Genomic DNA, 17,876 nt, shown 5'->3' with positions numbered 1-17,876 from the left:
ATTGTAAGATGGAAAAACATCATCGATAAGAATGGAGACTATTTCATGTAATATATGTTTTGATATATAAGTTGTTCGGGTTTTTCGTCTGAAAAAAAAGTGACATTAATTTCTTGACGACCCACACACAAAAAAACTCTGGAGGGTAACTATTTCCCCTTGACCCTCCCCGGAAATCCCAAATATGATTTGATGTACCTTTTTTGATGGGATCTTTAGCCCTAAAGTTTGGTTGTTTGTAGTTAAGCACAAAGTTAAACAATGGGCTATCAATGCTTTGCCCACCACGGGTATTGAAAGCCTGTTTTTAGCGTTATAAGCATTCAGACTAAAGCTGTGCCACTTAGGGGACTAGCTTTATTAATTAAGTAGATAAGAGGATCTTAAATATTTATCTAATTCATTTTCTAGAATATCATAAACCGATCCTCTTAGTTTTTATGTATATCAGGTGATTCGTAAGTGTTTAGGAACGATTAGTATTTTTAACGACTGGCCATGTATTATAGATTTTAAATTGCTTTTGACGAAATGTATTCTAATACGATAGGTAAGAACACTACATAGTTAATTAGCTATAAACACTACCGTGTTTATTTTTAGTTATGATATATGTAAGTAGTTTGCTTGGATCTGAAATTACTATTAGGTATATAATTTAACAATGAAATAGATATTGTGTTATCAAGATTAGGTTTTTTTTCAGCAAATGTATAATTAATTAAACATGAAATATCCATTTTGGTATAACCTTATATGTTTAATTATATTCCAACATTTCCAATGTATTTTACATAATAATGATGGAGCTTGTGGATGGAAATGGACTCAAAAAGCCGAATAATCAATTATGACGTTTCTCGGTACACGTAATAGATCCTAAGAACATTAGTTTTGTTATAAAGCTGAGTAAAACCCATGAAACATTTTCTAGCCGAACATATTTTGTAGCATCGAGCCCATGATCGCTTCTTGTTTGTTTCTGTGCTTCTAGTTATGAGTATTTGTTTTTGATATTGTTATCTGGAGTAGTTGGCGCAGACATCTACAAAAAGAAAAGAAAGATAGAAAAAAAAAAGAAGGCTTATGCGACAATGTGTCTTCTTGGACCTTGACACGACTTCTTTGAGATTATTTAAGCAAACGACATTTTGAGCGTAGTCAACTACGTAGGGGTTTCGACTGAGACGCCTGGGTTCGATATTATGACAATAGATCGTAGTATCAGTCAATGAAAAAGCCGGGAATAAAATGGAGAAGACATTGCACCTTGCATGGTTTTAACAATTATTTTAAAAATATGACACATTGTTGCGTATTCTTCAGATTTTCAACTTGATCTATATCTCGTGCTTAATAATGATTTGGCGGTTTAGGTTATCCCAGAAAATAAGTAAAAAGACTGAATAAAATTCCCAAGTTTTATGGTATAAAAAGAAAACACTTTTACAAGCTTCCGTTCTGTGGCTTTCCTCTCAACTAGTGAATGAAGTTACTTTCTTAATTTTTTTTAACAACAATATAAAATGTTTTCTAAAAAAAAAAAAAGTGGAACGTCTAACGCTTATTATATGTTTGAAGTTTGAAAAGTTTTCTTCAAGGTCCAACAGTATCCGTTTTGTTGTACACTGCATTGTGATTCTTTTGCGTCATTCTTCAAAACAGGTTTATCATTTGTTCGTATTATATTATTTTCTTTAAAAAAAATAGAGAAGTACAAAAACAAAAAAAAAACAACAACAACATTTTTTTAACTTCATTTAAACTTCCACTGCCCGGTTATACGAGAATTATATATAAAACACACACACACACATTAAAGAAGCATTTTATTGTGTTAGCAAGCGCGAATAGTACCTTTTGTAAAACTTTCTACTGGCATAAATATGTCTGAAGGAAAATTGGCCATGTAAATTATATGTTAAAATACCGAAAATCTAGGCCTATATTTGTGAACTACTAAAGTATGATGAAACTGGACGTGTTACATGATGTTGGTCTCTTCTCACAAACTTAAGATTAATTATGAAAATTGCTGCACCAGGATTTCCGTTTTTATAATAAATATTTCATTTAAAGTAATAAATAACCAACATGTATCTCTACTTAATCTCACCGGGCAATAAACGTTAGTGCAAAGGAAATCGAGGTGTATGCTGGTGTAGAAGCAAGAAAAATATTTCAGTAGCAAAACAGTTGCTCAATATCAAATATTTCAAAAATAAGAATTTGTTTTTCCAAGAGAAATAACTAGGTATGTTGGTATGATATTTTATACTAAGTCACATATTTATTATATTATATGCATGGTATTTCATCTACTCTTATTAAGCATATTCGGGTGTAGTTACCTCAATTAAAAGTTTAAAATTTCATAGCGGATATTATTATGCTTAATTGTTTATGTTTTATCAAGATTAAAACATTGTAGTATGGAAAGTATAACACCATCGCTTACGAACATTAACTAAGGAACATCAGAGATGTTAGTTGTTAAAGGGGTTGTCTTATATTTGATTGAGCCAATAAAGTCAGAATAATTTTATAGCAGTATATCCCAAACGACCATAAGATTAACGTTTTATCTATTTTCAGGCTCATATTAAGAATAGATTTACGTTTTATAGCTCATTATATCCAATAAGGGTGGTTTCATCATTTCAACAAGTTGAAAAAGTGTCCGTTTTAACTAGTTTTGTTCATGATAATATGAAACGTCGAGTGAGGTAACAAGAACGCTTATACATCAATCTATAAAACTGAGAGGTTAAGAAACATGGGTGCAAAGCTGCACAGCACATGGTTAATCAATATAAAGATGTTCAGAAGAAACGCTGGGCAACACGAGGTTAAGCCGTATACAGATGTAAAGCCTGATAACTCGTAGTTAACCAGTATATAGAAATCCAGAAGAAAGCTGGATAGCACGAAGTTATTTATACTGATTTATCCAGATGTAAAGCTGGGCAGCATAAGGTTAACTAGCATAAAGTATCCAGATGAAAAAATGGAAGCTGGACAGCACATGGCTAATCAGCATAAGGGATATCCAAATGTAAAGCTGGGCAGCATAAGGTTAACTAGCATAAAGTATCCAGATGAAAAAATGGAAGCTGGACAGCACATGGCTAATCAGCATAAGGGTATCCAAATGTAAAGCTGGACAGCACATGACTAACCAGTATCAAGGTATCCAGATGTAAAGCTGGAAGCTAGGTAGCACATAGTTATTTAACCGATATATACAGATATTCAGATGTAAATGTGGACAGCACATGGTTAAACAGTATAAAGGTATCCAGATGTAAATTTGGACAGCACATGGTTAAACAGTATAAAGGTATCCAGATGTAAATTTGGACAGCACATGGTTAACCAGCATAAAAGTACCCAGAGGAAAATGTGGACAACACATGGCTAACCAGTATAAAAGTGTCCAGATGTAAAGGTGGACATCACATAGCTAACCAGTGTACAGGTATCCAATTGCAAATGTAAAACTGGACAATACATGGCTAACCAGTGTAAAGGTGTCTAGAGGTAAATGTGGACAACACATGGCTAACCAGTATAAAAGTGTCCAGATGTAAAGGTGGACATCACATAGCTAACCAGTGTACAGGTATCCAATTGCAAATGTAAAACTGGACAATACATGGTTAACCAGTATATAAATATAAAGATCTAAAGCCGGGTAGCAGTTTAAAGGGGGGTATATAAAAAGAAAATACTGAATCTATTTTTTCTTTCCTTTTTTATCTACAAATATAGGATTTATATAACGCTAATGAGTCATGGTAATTTGCGATCATATCCCAACTTCAGTCATTTATAAAAACATACTTTAAAAACAGCACATATTTTTTCTTAGAATTGCTTTTTATGGCGTAGTACAAGTAACTCACATAATTACTCAAAAACAATGTTTTAGGATACCAGTTGTGATAATAATGAATGGATATATGTGTATTTCATAAACATATGATCTGGTTACTTCAATAATGAATGTTGAAAACTCACGACCTTTGAAAATGAGCAATTCTATTTTCAATTCCCCATGATTCTTTCTCTACAAGGTAACAACTTCAGACACATCTATATGTTGTTGTTACTGAACTAGCCAGACACCATAAGAAATGTTTTTGAGACTTAAAACATATAAAAATACTGTTTGCGTAACATTTTTTACATGCAATGAGAAGTAAAATTGTTTTCATTATCAGTCGTAAGGTTTTTGAATTTGTTTGTTTTTAAATTTCGCGCGAAGCTACACGAGAGCTATCTGCGCTAGCCGTCCCTAATTTAGCAGTGTAAGACTAGAGGGAAGGCAGTTAATCATCACCACCCACCGTCAACCCTTGGGCTACTCTTTTACCAACGAATAGTGGAATTGACCGTTTAATATGGCTATATCAGAACAAGTACAAAAAATAGGTGTGAATATAAGTAACTAATGAATACCAATATTCCACTTAATATATTTTGTTTGGGTGTATATTTTGTGCCAAAAGCTGGTATTTACATAAGAGAACGAATCCAACATTTTGGCATCACCTCATTATTACAAGATCGAGCTTAAATAAATAATAAATCGGACGAACGGTTCGCGTATGGCAACAATTTCAATTTCACACCTTGATGCCGTGAATGAAGGCTCAGCCGAGCGAGGAGATTGGTAGCAAAATACCTGAAGCAGACATCAAACGGAAGTGACGTTTATGACGAGCGTTGCATAAGACGGATGGGCCGTGTACTACGGCCCAAAACAGTGTATGAGGGCTGTCCGTGCCCTATGTTTAAAATTATTTTTTAAACCCGGCAATACCGAGTACTTTTTTTTAGTAGCTCACTATTGTTTAACAATTGTATTCACTGTAAAATATTAAGTAAACTATGTTTTAACAGTTCATCGATATTAGAATTTCTTGCTTATAAAGTTAGTTTAGTCAATCAAATCAATCATAGAGCCCTCTTTGATCCAATGATTGGAAATCATGGTCCTCCCGATTTACAGTCGATCTTTTAATTTTACGTATTATATGGTATTCAACCATTCTCTGGTGTCATCCAGAAATATGCGTCTTGTCAACCTTCAACTCCATAGGCCGAGCAAATAAACTGTTTGCTAATAATTAAGTACCATGGAACAATGACAAACAATAGCTTAACAATTATAATCTGTATCTAAAACTTTCATAGTCATCATATTCGTAAAACTTCTTCGACATCTTCTTTAATCCACGTTCAAATCAGCGCCATCAAACATATTAACTTTTTTTTGTGTGAATAAGCTCCTTCGGAATACGAGATCAAATAATTTTGTTTTCTTATTATTCTAAATACGAATATGATGACCTAATTCTCCGAGTCAAGTACTCACATCCATGGAAAACATGTACGTCTTTATCGACGTAAGATTTTGATCGTGTTTGCAATTGGTCAACTGTCAGGAATTCCAGTCTTTCGGGACAGTTATCTGTTAGTGGTTATAGAAATGACGCCTATAGTTACTGATATCTCACGCTTCTGGCGTCAGGGTGGTTTTTATTTCATACCTACTTTATTCTGTTGAGGGATTTACAATATTGTTAGAAGAATAAACAGAAGAAAAAAATTTTTGTATAGAAGACAAATACACGTAATATTACAGTGTGGTCAGTTCTCAATGGTGGCCACAAACAACAGCCAAAACCTTACAATAAGTAAACTGTCATTGTTGTATCCTGATGGCTGTTATCCAGTAAATGTTTTAGACTGGGTCGTACATCCTATAGTATAATAATTCAAGTTTTATTATAGCTGCAAAGAGCCAGGCCTATTTAATCGATACTAAGGCTAGAATCCTTCACCTATGTCAAGTCAAGACGTCTTCTTACACTAAACAAGAGAGAACCCTCAATAGTCACGGCTGTAATTAGATCTGAAATCTGAAATCGATCAAGAGATGGAGTTATGAGCTAAAGGTTTGTACTTGAAAAAACAAACAAACTCAGAGCCATTATACGAGCCGCTATGTCGCGGCTAAAAACTTTTATTGGACAACGATTTTTTTTTTTTCACGGAAATACTGGGTTACCTCGGAGTTTCTACCCGCAAAACTTTAGCATTAAATGTAATAATTTAAACTTATTAACACACTTTAACACCAAAATTTTTCTTCATGCGTTTGTTCACACACACGTACAAAACATAATAATATTTTTACTACAAACATACAAGACTGTCCACATATCTTGAATTTTTCACACTTTGTGACGGAGCCGTGTTTGTTGACTAAACATTTTTAATCCACACTTCCAAAATTACGATTACGATTAAGTTTTATCTTATTTCTCACGTTTTATGGTTAGTTACAAAACTATCACAATTTTTCCCTAGTTATTTATCTATATATATATATATTTCGATAATCGTTTACTTGAAAATAAAGAAATGATTAAAATTTACCTACAAAGTTTCAGAACTCTTTGGTTATGACTATGCTGATTTGTTATCAGTACTCTTCATTGTACTCATTTACTTTATTTCGATATTTTGATCAAATAATGTATCACTACGTGTTGTTTAGTTTCACGTATAAAGAAACTCGGGGTAACTCCTCCTGACTCACGTAATAATGAATTCTCTTCAAATACACGCTTTCTGGGTAATAGACCTAATCTAGCTTCCTGGAATTAACACTTTTGATTGTAGTAAGACATCTTACTTTACTGCAATATACTTGAAAACTTTTGTAGGCTGTACAGCAATGTGGGCTGTACTAACGAATTCAAATAACCATATCAAGATTTTAAGTTTTTGTAAACATTACCTGTATTGATTACCTATAAATTTACGTTTGGAAACATAAGTGATAAGTGCAATAACAGTAGTAAAATAATACAAGTTTTACCTTCTATCCGACGTAATGCGAAGCCTTAGGTAGCAGAAGGCCCTGGAAGTTGTATTATAAATCACAAACAATAAACCAAACAAAAACAATGAATAAAAACTTGAATATGATAAGGCAGGGCCTTCCTCATCAAATTCACATGACATATAACAAGACAGGGCCTTCCTCATCAAAATTTCCCGAATATGATAAGACAAGGCCTTCCTCATCAAAATCGTGTAATTTTGCTGAGGAAGACCCTGCCTTGTTATATGCCGTGTGATTTTGATGAGGAAGGCCCTGTCTTATCATATTCGTGTAATTTTGACGAGGAAGGCCCTGCCTTGTTATATGCCGTGTGATTTTGATGAGGAAGGCCCTGCCTTAACATATGCTGCATTGAATGAAAGTTTCAATCACATTTTCTATTACATCTGTATCCCCTCAGCCAAAACTAGACATATCTAACCGTATATCGTATTTAAAATTGTGCGATACGGGAAGATAATTATGCGAAATAAATAGCTGCCATATACAAGAAAATAAACACCTATACGTGTTTTCCGTATGAATACAAGAAAATAAACACCTACACGCGTTTTCCGTATGTACGTCTTCTTTGGCGTAGAGAAATGACTCCTTTTCTTTGAATTACATGAAAAATTGAAGTCCATTTTATGAGGAAAAAAAAAACACTATAAAGAATAGTAGGTAAATACACAATAACGCGTAAAGTAATATAAAATAAAACTTAGATCCACTGTTACAAAACAATAAAAAAATTATATGGATAAAAGTTTCGACACCTTCATAAACGTTGGACTGAAAAGGACAAGTGAAAGTGTCGAAACTTGTATCCAGATACATTTTTTTTGTTGCTCCCTAATAGTGGATCTAAATTTTATTTTAAACTATAAATAATTTTTTTGAGTTATACAACTGTTGAATATTCTAAACTGCTTACCATATCTTTAAGTATTTTCTAGTACAACTTGTCTTATTTTAAACCTATCATACAATACTGATGAATGAGATAATGAAACTTGTCTACAGACAGGAGACATTTTTCTACGTAAACTAATATGTCTGTACACAAACTGGCAAGTGTTTAGGACCACAACTAATGGCAAAGCTACTTGTTTGCTATATGTTTAGACTGAAGTGAGATTGCTGATTGGGCGGCAAAAGCTAGATGGCGACAAGAATCACGAACCTTCTTAGATTTGACTACATCAGATCAATCATTCTCTGGATTGCTTTTTGTCTGTCGTGATCCAAGACTGTAATTGTTGCTCTTTTAAACTCGAAAGTGTCCTATAGCCGCCTACAGAGGTCGCCATTGTAGAGATCGCTATTTTCCAGTTTCGTTGCAATACTATTCCTCAAATCATCGAAAAAGCTATTATTTCAAAAACTAATGTAGTCTGAATTAAATAACTGAACGACATTCTTTCTTTTTGATCCAAAAAGCTACATCTTGGAAAATGTTTATTTTTTTTATTATTTTATAAAATTATTCCTAAGAGTTTGTTTGTTTATAATTAAGCACAAAGCTACACTGTGGAGTAGCTGTGCTTTGCCCATCACGGATATCGAAACCCGGCTTCTAGCGTTGTAAGTCCGCAGACATACCGCTATGCCACTGGGGGGTGGCGCTTCCTAAGAGTTTGTTTGTTTATAATTAAGCACAAAGCTACACTATGGAATAGCTGTGCTTTGCCCATCACGGATATCGAAACCCGGTTTCTAGCGTTGTAAGTCCGCAGACATACCGCTATGCCACTGGGGGGCGCTTCCTAAGAGAGTGTAGTCTCCTAGAAAGAGCTACCTGTCATATTCTCATTCACGTGACCATATTCCTTATTAGAAATGCACAATATAAGTAAATTTATAAGTTTTGAATATTGTTAGTTATTTTGTTTATATAACACCCGTAAATCACGCATTTTTGCTCTTTCACAAACTCTAAACATAAATATTTGAATTTGATAATTAATAATTAAGGATAATTGGTAATCAAGGTTTAAACGGTGATATGCAGAAACCATGTTGTATGTTAAGGCGGCTCTTTTAAAAAATCAAACTCCATGACGACTCAAGAATATTTAGTTTTTTTTCTAGTTTGTACGAAAACAGATCTTCCAAGATTCTGGTCACAATAATTTGAGAAAATGAGGTTATTATTTTAGTGCAAAGCTACAAACAATGGGTTATTTGCGTTTTTTACACCGATGGTATTCGAACTCTGATCCACCAGGTGAAATAGAGAGAAAATAAGGAGATAACTGAAATATTATACAACTCCTCAGAGAGAAAGAGAGGGAGTATCTTTTTGTTTGAAATATCTTGTCAAATGACGAAAGAATTAAAATATACAAGAACACGATCCGCATATTTTTTAAAAAAATACTATTTTATAAGGTATAACTACAAATAAGCTGACTAGTAAAAAGTCATTTAAAACCTACACTAATTAGAAGAATCACGTAACAAATATCAATGAGACCGAAATTGTTTTTTATTATAGATGTTTGGCAAATGCAAAAAATACATTAAATTGTAATTTTGCCTTCTGATTTTCAACGGTCAAATTTCAATTTAAATGATAAAAATCGCAGTTCTGTGTATAAAGTGAACAAACAAACCATATCCATGCATTTTATGTACAGCTTAGTCTAAGCGTGATATCAACGGGATCAACGGAGCTCATTCATAAACCAATGGTGGCATTTGAAAATCAAAATAGCCTATTCATAAACTGATTAGAACAACGTACTATTGCATTCTGGTATGTCTGTTGAAACAAACCTAATGTATGTATAAGCTCACGTAAATTATATTTATATATATATATATATAAATCTTCAACGTGACATCTGAAAGCTAAACATGGACTGCATAAGTGTTTGTTTGTTTTAGAGCAAAGTCACATTGAGCTGTGTTCAATGCGGGGAATCGAACCCCGATTTTAGTTTTGTAAGTCCTTAAACTTACCGCTGTTTCACTGAGGGACAGACCGCATAAAACCAGAGGAATATATGTATGTCTATGTAATAAATTAGGTTGCATGGAGGCACCTGTATGTAGACTATACTTAACTAAGACTTTCCAGCTCTCTGACTTCTGATGATCTAAAAGCTTTAAAGGGTCTTGGGTATGCACCAGGGGAATTATAGCCCCCTCTACTTTATTCATGCTCCCATTTTTCGAGTTTGATAAACATTTTCAATTCCCCTCCCCTTAATGTCTGCTTCCTGATCAATGATTGGTCCAGTAATGAATGTACTACCATCTGAATCCGAAGATTTGTGGTTCGCAGCCCCGTTGCCGCAAAAAATGCGCTTAGCACTTTATTAATTTTCTCATTTTTCTGAGTTCTCATTTTCTCATTTCTGATGACGATCTCACTTTTCCATTTTTTATTGCCTATTTTTAAGCATTGTTAATTATTTTGCCGTGAAATTTAAAACATTTCAGAATATAATAAAGTATTAAATAAAATTAAATAAATGAAGAAGCGTATAATATGTTCCTTGGGAAATTCTGTTCGTTCCAAAATTGAAACCATTTTTAGTATAACTTTCAAATTCAGTCAAATAAATATCGCGCGTAGCGCGGTTACTTTTGCTAGTGTATATATAAACTCATTTATATATATTGTTCTGAACAGCTTATACACCAAAACGTTTCAATTGACATATGTTTTAATGGCATTTCATGGTATAATTAAGATAATAATCATTTTTTAACAGCATTTGTTTGAACTTATATATATAAATATGTTTATGCAAGGTATTTTCTGCATGAAAAACAATGGTAAATCAATGTCATTTTCCAATAACTTATAGCATTCAATTTATTTATAAAACATCGAAGCTCGCTAACCCGTTTAATTATGTAAAGACTTTACAAATTTACTTTCGAGACAATCCACAACGCTCAGTCATAAATGATTACATTTCTTTATAAATACAAGCCTTCATCCAATCAGAAGTTAATTCACTGTTGTAAAATCTGAGCAAATTGAAGATGGGTCACAACAATTTGTGAAAGTTTTATCGTTCAGAGTCTTTTAATACCATGTTCGTCTTAGCTGAGTAGTTTTCTTCATTATATTCATGATAATATTTGAGGTATTTCTTAAAACTTCATTTAGATTCGGAACTTTAAGCAGAGTTGTGGATAGGAATAAACGTTTGTTTCGTTTCCGTTGTTTACGTTTAACAGTGAGTTTTACAGATAAGAAACTCGTGAAAAACTTCAAACAATGGGCGGAAACTGAATTAAAGTATATAGGGCAGCACGATATATTTTGGCAAAGTTCCAGCTACGATGAAATCAGAGCGAGGCAATAGAAAGCTATTGTCACTTTACAAAAGCGTAAAGGACCAATCGAATAGGTTTAGTCATAGAAATAGTATTTTTCACCATTGTTTCTAGTGAAGACTAACTTTCAAGGATTTTGTAATCTGACTAGTTGTGGTTAACATGCTTAGAACATGTATATCTTATAGTTCATGATTCGAGCTCCGTAGCCGCAAAAAACACGCTCCGCACTTTGGAACGCTATAAGAGTGACAGACAAATCCCATTATTCGATCAGGCAATAATATCTCAAGAGTAGGACGATGTAGACTAGCTGTTTCTCCCCCAGTGGATCAGCGGTATGTCTGCGGACTTATAACGCTAAAAACCGGGTTTCGATACTCGTGGTGAGAACAGTACAGATAGCCCAATGTGTAGCTTTATGCTTAACTACATACAAACAAGTAGACTAGCTGCCTTCCCTCTAGTCTATGAGTTCAAAATTAGGGACAGCTATGCAAAAATAGTTCTTACGGAGTTGTGCCCCAAAATTCTGAGATAAAAAAAATAAAGTTCAAATATGTATTTGTAAATTACATATTTGAAATATATTTTGACTGTAGTGTGAAATTTGTTTTGAAATTTAAAAATTTGTTTATCTTGTCCAAATGTGGCAATTTGTTCAGGTTCTTAGCTTTTTTGTGGGTACCCAATTCTTGAAATTCACATTACATTGAGCAAGTAACCACGAAAAAACATTAAGCATTAAACATATAATAATGGAATTATTTAACCCTGAATCTTTCCGATCATTACTCTAAGTAAGGTCTTACACCCAAAACTCACAATTGTGAAATATTAAATTTTGAATTATTTACCCCAAAATTACTATTGAAACCATGAAATAATTTTAATCATATACCTTATGACCATAAAATGATTCTATGTCCTGGCATGAAACTACCTTAAGATCTAATATTGTGATGACAAAATTATTTAACCAATGATTTTCAGACGGTAAGCCCAGATCTTTTGACAATCAAGTAACTCTAAACCTTGACTTAATTACCATGAAACAACCTTAAATACTTTTTTTTCACTATTAAAGCATTTTAAAGTTGAGGTCCTATAAGTTTTTAAAGATACTTTCTTTCAGCCCCAACAGACGGTTCTTATTATGTAACATAGGTGGTCTTCAAATAAAGATATATATATGTTATTTTACTATAAGATGCTACGTGGAAACGTTTAGAGAAACGGTCTTAGAGGAACGTGGTTACATAAAAACTACATGTAAAATCAGAATCTTAACCCTAAATATTATATCGACTATTTTTTTCGAGACAGAATAATAATAAGTTTTATCATAAAATTCATAAATGACACTAACAACAACATCTCTTCTGACGAAACTTTCCACACGTTATACAAAATATACCCCTGAGAAGCAAGATACTTAACGTTATGATCTTAATCTTACATTTTGTAATCCAACGTTAGTCAAATTAAAGGTGAAATCTCACTGTTCCTGCAAACGTTCAAGTCGGTGCGCGAAAGAAAGCTTAGAATGCTTTCTTAATAAGGAGACAAACTTAGGCACAAATGATATTATCTGTGTGCTTATTTCAGAGTAAACGCTACTTTCCCAAGTACGGACCTCATTCCATTTTGACCATCTTATTTCATGGAGTTAATCAGCATCATTTCGAACGTATTAACGCCGTGTGAAATGTAATTCCTACTTGTTTTCATTGTAAGTCCTTGAGACAAATCAAATAGTGATCACTGGCAAACTGAAAAAACACTTAGGAAAATTAGTAACGTTTTCCAAAGTGCTGATGTCATATAACATTTCCTTTTTAGTGTAAGTCACCGATTTTTTTATGTTCTTAAAGAGCGTATTTAATTAGCGCTTCTCTACTGATCTTACGAAGCACCAAATAACATGCAACGAGTTCATTATTGTTATTACAAAAGACATAACTTCATAAGTTTACTTCAAACTGTCCGAGAGCTTAAATGGATCTACAAATACGAAAGAGAACCAAGCATATCGTGAGCTCATATTTCTTCATTTCACGAGAGAGAGCAAGAACTCTCATCAATAAATATATTCTTGCTTGAAGGCTGCATTGTTTGAAAACCACATTTGATTCTGGAAACACACGCTTTTTTATGTCTCAATAAGGGATGAAAACGAGGTGTATTAGTACAATAACTACAGGTAGAAGAAAAATGGCATCAGGCGTGTATATTCTCCTAAGCGATGAGAAAGTTGTACCAGAAGTAGGAATTCAATACTTTACTTTGAAGATTATTTCACGACGTGCTCGTAGATCATTTTGCCATTTCAGATAAACTGTTTTCATTTCTAACCCAAAATTCTGATAAACTTACAAGCCGTTTTCTTACTTAAACTGTACCTTTTGCGTAACTATTTATTGTATATAGAAGAAGGAGGGATTTTGTGTTTATTTTTCGGATATCCGCGCACGACTACACAATGGTCACCTACTCTAGTTATTATTAATTTTGAGCTGATAAATTAGAGGGTAGCCAAATAGTCAATAGCATCCACGAAGAGCTCTTGAGCTATTATAATCGAAGAGTTGGACTTGACAGTCAATCCTATAACGCACCCACGGCCTCAAAGAACGGAACGTCTATTTTACTTTTAGGCCACACTCAACCCGGTGCCTAGGAAAGTTTAGGTGTTAGCCGCTGAGTTATAACAGTCTATACCATTTTTATGAGTTATATGTAAGCATATGGGTTACGCTTGCCTATGTAATAAAATAAGAGCAGGCCATGTTCTTTTGAGCCTAATGCATAACCCACTGGCTTAATATAAATTGGCAAAGCGTGAAGACTATTTCAGCCAATAAACACTAGGAATTTCGGTTTATTTAGGTAAGAACTTTTAACTAATAGTCATCCAAATTGTCTACTAATACGATGGAGCTTATATGTTCATGTAACCGCATATTGAGTAAAGTCTGGCGTATTTGCATGCAGTGACTTTTTCTTTCACGAAACGTTTAGACAATGTACGATTAGTTGGTTAGTTTACGTCATGTTGTTTTATAGCTATCTGTAAGGGCCATGCTTAACGAGTTATGTATATATAATAGTAATGAAACATCTCTTTGAAATTTACTTCATTGGTACAGTAAAGTCTGATAAGGAGTTGTTGTAAAGTTATAGAATATTTATGTATAGCTATGAGAAGTAGTCCATTAACGATGTACATAGAACAGTATGTAACCGAGTTGTTGCAAGGTGGTCCAGTATTTGTACATAACTGTCACAAGCAGCTCATTAATGTGAGATATGACACAATGTACATAGTAAAGTATGGAACCGAGTTGTTGCAAGGTGGTCCAATATTTGTACATAACTGTCACAAGTAGCCCATTAATGTGAGATATGACACAATGTACATAGTAAAGTATGGAACCGAGTTGTTGCAGAATAGTTGTGTAGGGAAGGAAACACGTTATACTAATACAGTAGTAGATTAACAAATAGCTATTTGTAAGCACAATGATGTTTATTATAGAAAACATACTACCTGTTTCGACAATACCTTGGAATGCCTTCTGCAGGTGTGTCCAAGATACTGTCGAAACAACTTGTATGTTTTTTACAATAAATATGATTGTGTCTACAACTCTGTATTTGTTAACTAATTGCTACTTTGGATATCTGTGCATACTGTCGCGAGTATGCTTTTAATTAATGGATACAAAAAATTCCAAATTAAAACCCCAGAGCCGTGCTATGTGCCGTTATGCCGCGGCTAAAAAAGGCGGATGCCAGCCAGTTTTATTTAGAATAGAATACATTTACTGCATAATAACACAGACCTTATACCCATCAACTAATTTTTTGTGTAAATATCCAGTTTTTTGGTTGTTTTTTTATACTGAGTTAAATGAAATTTTCTTAAACATCTGTAGATTAAGTTTCGTAATTTAATTATCCACTTTTCACTGTGTGTGCTTAACATTTTAGTAACTTTAGCAAATTACATCTGGCTGTTCAAACATACATGTGCTGCTTGCAAAATACAAGAGTACACCATAAATTCATTACACATTAATGCTGAGGAAAAAAAACATATTATTTTTTATGGCATAAATTGTGGATGTTTTTGCTGTTGTTTGTTTTTGTATGTCAGATAAAACAAGAGGGACTCGTCAATAGCCGCGGCACTTGAAATTCTTTTAGGCAGGATTAGAGTAAATTAATCTATAGGACCTTTATTTTACTTTTTATTAGCTATATTTTTTGTGTGCTTCAGCAATACCAAGCGTGGGGTGCACGTATACCCGATTCAGTTTTATTATTCACAAGGATCTGTACCAGCCTACGCTCGAATTGAAATTCTTTTGGGCAAGATTAGCGTAAATTAACCTACGAGACCTTGGAGGGGGTCAAATAAAACAATCGAAACGGTTTGACCTCCTGAGTCCAAAACGGTAATTAGATCTCAAATGGGTCAAGAGATGACGGAGCTATGAGCTAAAACTTTGTACTTGAAAAACAAACAAATGTATATTTGGACATCGTGTCAAGTAGATGTTAAAAAGTTTGTTTGTTTGTTTTAAAACTAAGTCACATTGGGCTATATCCTGTATCCACTGCGGGGAATAGAATCCTGGATTTTAGTGTTGTAAGTCCGTAGACCTACCGCTGTTCCCCAGGAGACCGTTAAAAAAGAACAAACCAAATTACACTAGCAGGTAATCGATAAGTGAGCTATTAGATATGTATTAACAATTATCTGACATCCTTCAGACTATTTCATGAAACAGGTCTACGTCTCTAAGACTGTTTCATGAAACAGGTCTACGTCTCTAAGACTGTTTCATGAACCAGTACTACAGCGAGATTGCTTCGTGAATTTGAATTAGATACCAGTAGCTGTTTTATAAATTAAGACTATATCACTAAGATTATCTCATGAACCAGTTCTACCTCGCTAAGGTTACCTCGTGGACCAGGTTTACATCTCTAACTGTTTCATGAATCATGTCTACATTACTAAGAATGTTTCACGAATCCTGTGTATTTCACTTAGACGGTTCCATGAACAAGGTCTACAGCACCAATATTGCTTCGTGAATCGGGTTTATATCAGTAAAATTTTCATGAACCAAGTCTACATCACTTAGACTGTTTAATGAACCAGGTTTACAGAACCAAGATTGCTTTGTGAATCGGGTTAACATCAGTAAAACTTTCATGAATCAGGTCTACGACGCCAAGATTGCTTCGTGAATCGGGTTTTATTCATTAAAACTATTTTACGAACCAGATCTACATCACTAAGGCTGTTTTCTGAGTGAAGTCTACATCCAGAAGACTACTTCAAGTTTGTCTCTGTGAAATATATTTGGCAAAGGTACTACAGATTTTTTTATCTAAATTTATTCGACTTATATACTAAATACTATGGAAGAGTATAAAAATAAAACTTTTATCGCATGTTTAACAGGGTCAAACTTTTTTTTTTTTGGCTAAAGACTGATAACTTGTTCTTATTCGAATACTGGCATTTCTTTGTACTTTTCTTGCACTGCCTTTGTAACGTTTACTACAATTGTATAAGCTAGAAACAAACGGCTTTTTTTTTCACCTATTTCTGTTACTTTCTAGATTAAATATCAAATTTAGCAGATATTGTAGAAATCTAAAACCTCATTAGATAACACTAACTAAAATATATTTGGGACACTTCGTACCAAATGCTCGTTGCACTGTTTATTTTCTATTAGGCCATTACAACGTTAATCAATTTGTGTTGCTATTTCTGTATTAAGAGGAAATGATAAAATGCGTTATTTATAAGGTCCAAACGTAGTTCATAAATATGGTATAAAAGTATTATGAGCTTACATACACGTGTGTGTGTGTGTAATCTGTATACTGATAAAACGAATTTCATGACTGTGCTTTGCATGCATGCACGTGAATTTACTTGCTCATAGTTATTAGTTGTCATTTTTTCTTCAACCATTCAGAGCAAAAGTACAATTTTGTTTATGGGAATATACATAGGACTTCTTGTTAATTGAAATAACTTTAACCCATAATATTTTCATCTGCTTACTTTGTATTAAACATTTTTTAATCTACAGAATGTAGTTTCATGTAACCACACTGAAAAATATGAAAAACTTAGGTATACGTACCCGATAAATGTTAACCCAATTACAGGCTTTCCAGAAGGCAAAACAATAGTTCATTATTTATTTGCCTCAGATAATCCGCCCTCTCTTGAGAATTGCGAGGACGACGGAGACGACCCGATGTTCATACTTTGAAGTAGTTTGACTTTTATTTCAAGTTTAGCAATTGTTTATTGTGAATCAATGAACATGTTTCAAAGCCTACAAGAGTAAGGCGACTCTTTAAAAGTTTAGAACGGCGAATGCTCATACAACCACCCTAAATCTGAACAACCCTTGTTATATAATTATGCCTTTTTCGATCCTCTCTCGTTTTCTTAAGTTTATTCTTTAACTCTAGAAGTTATAGAAAGCTACGTGACTAAGAAGGAATAAACATCATTGTAATAATTGGGTTTAGAAAACGTTAGTATAGCCCTAGAGAAAAAAAAAAACAAGAAAATGTCAGGAAATACATTCAACTGTATATATATATATATATATACATATATATATATATATATACA

General features: G+C 33.5%; 1 protein-coding gene across 1 annotated transcript in view; it reads left to right on the top strand.

Moving 5' to 3' along the window:
- LOC111085088 (ADAMTS-like protein 3) overlaps positions 1-17,876 on the top strand; it is a gene marked incomplete at its 3' end in the record, with an annotated part of 88,339 nt that overhangs the window by 11,886 nt on the left and 58,577 nt on the right. The window lies entirely within an intron of this gene.

Source organism: Limulus polyphemus, unplaced genomic scaffold, assembly GCF_000517525.1.
Source record: "Limulus polyphemus unplaced genomic scaffold, Limulus_polyphemus-2.1.2 Scaffold232, whole genome shotgun sequence".
NCBI lineage: Eukaryota > Metazoa > Arthropoda > Merostomata > Xiphosura > Limulidae > Limulus > Limulus polyphemus.
The sequence above is the reverse complement of the archived record's forward strand: the minus strand, read 5'-3'. Positions and strand labels throughout refer to the sequence as shown.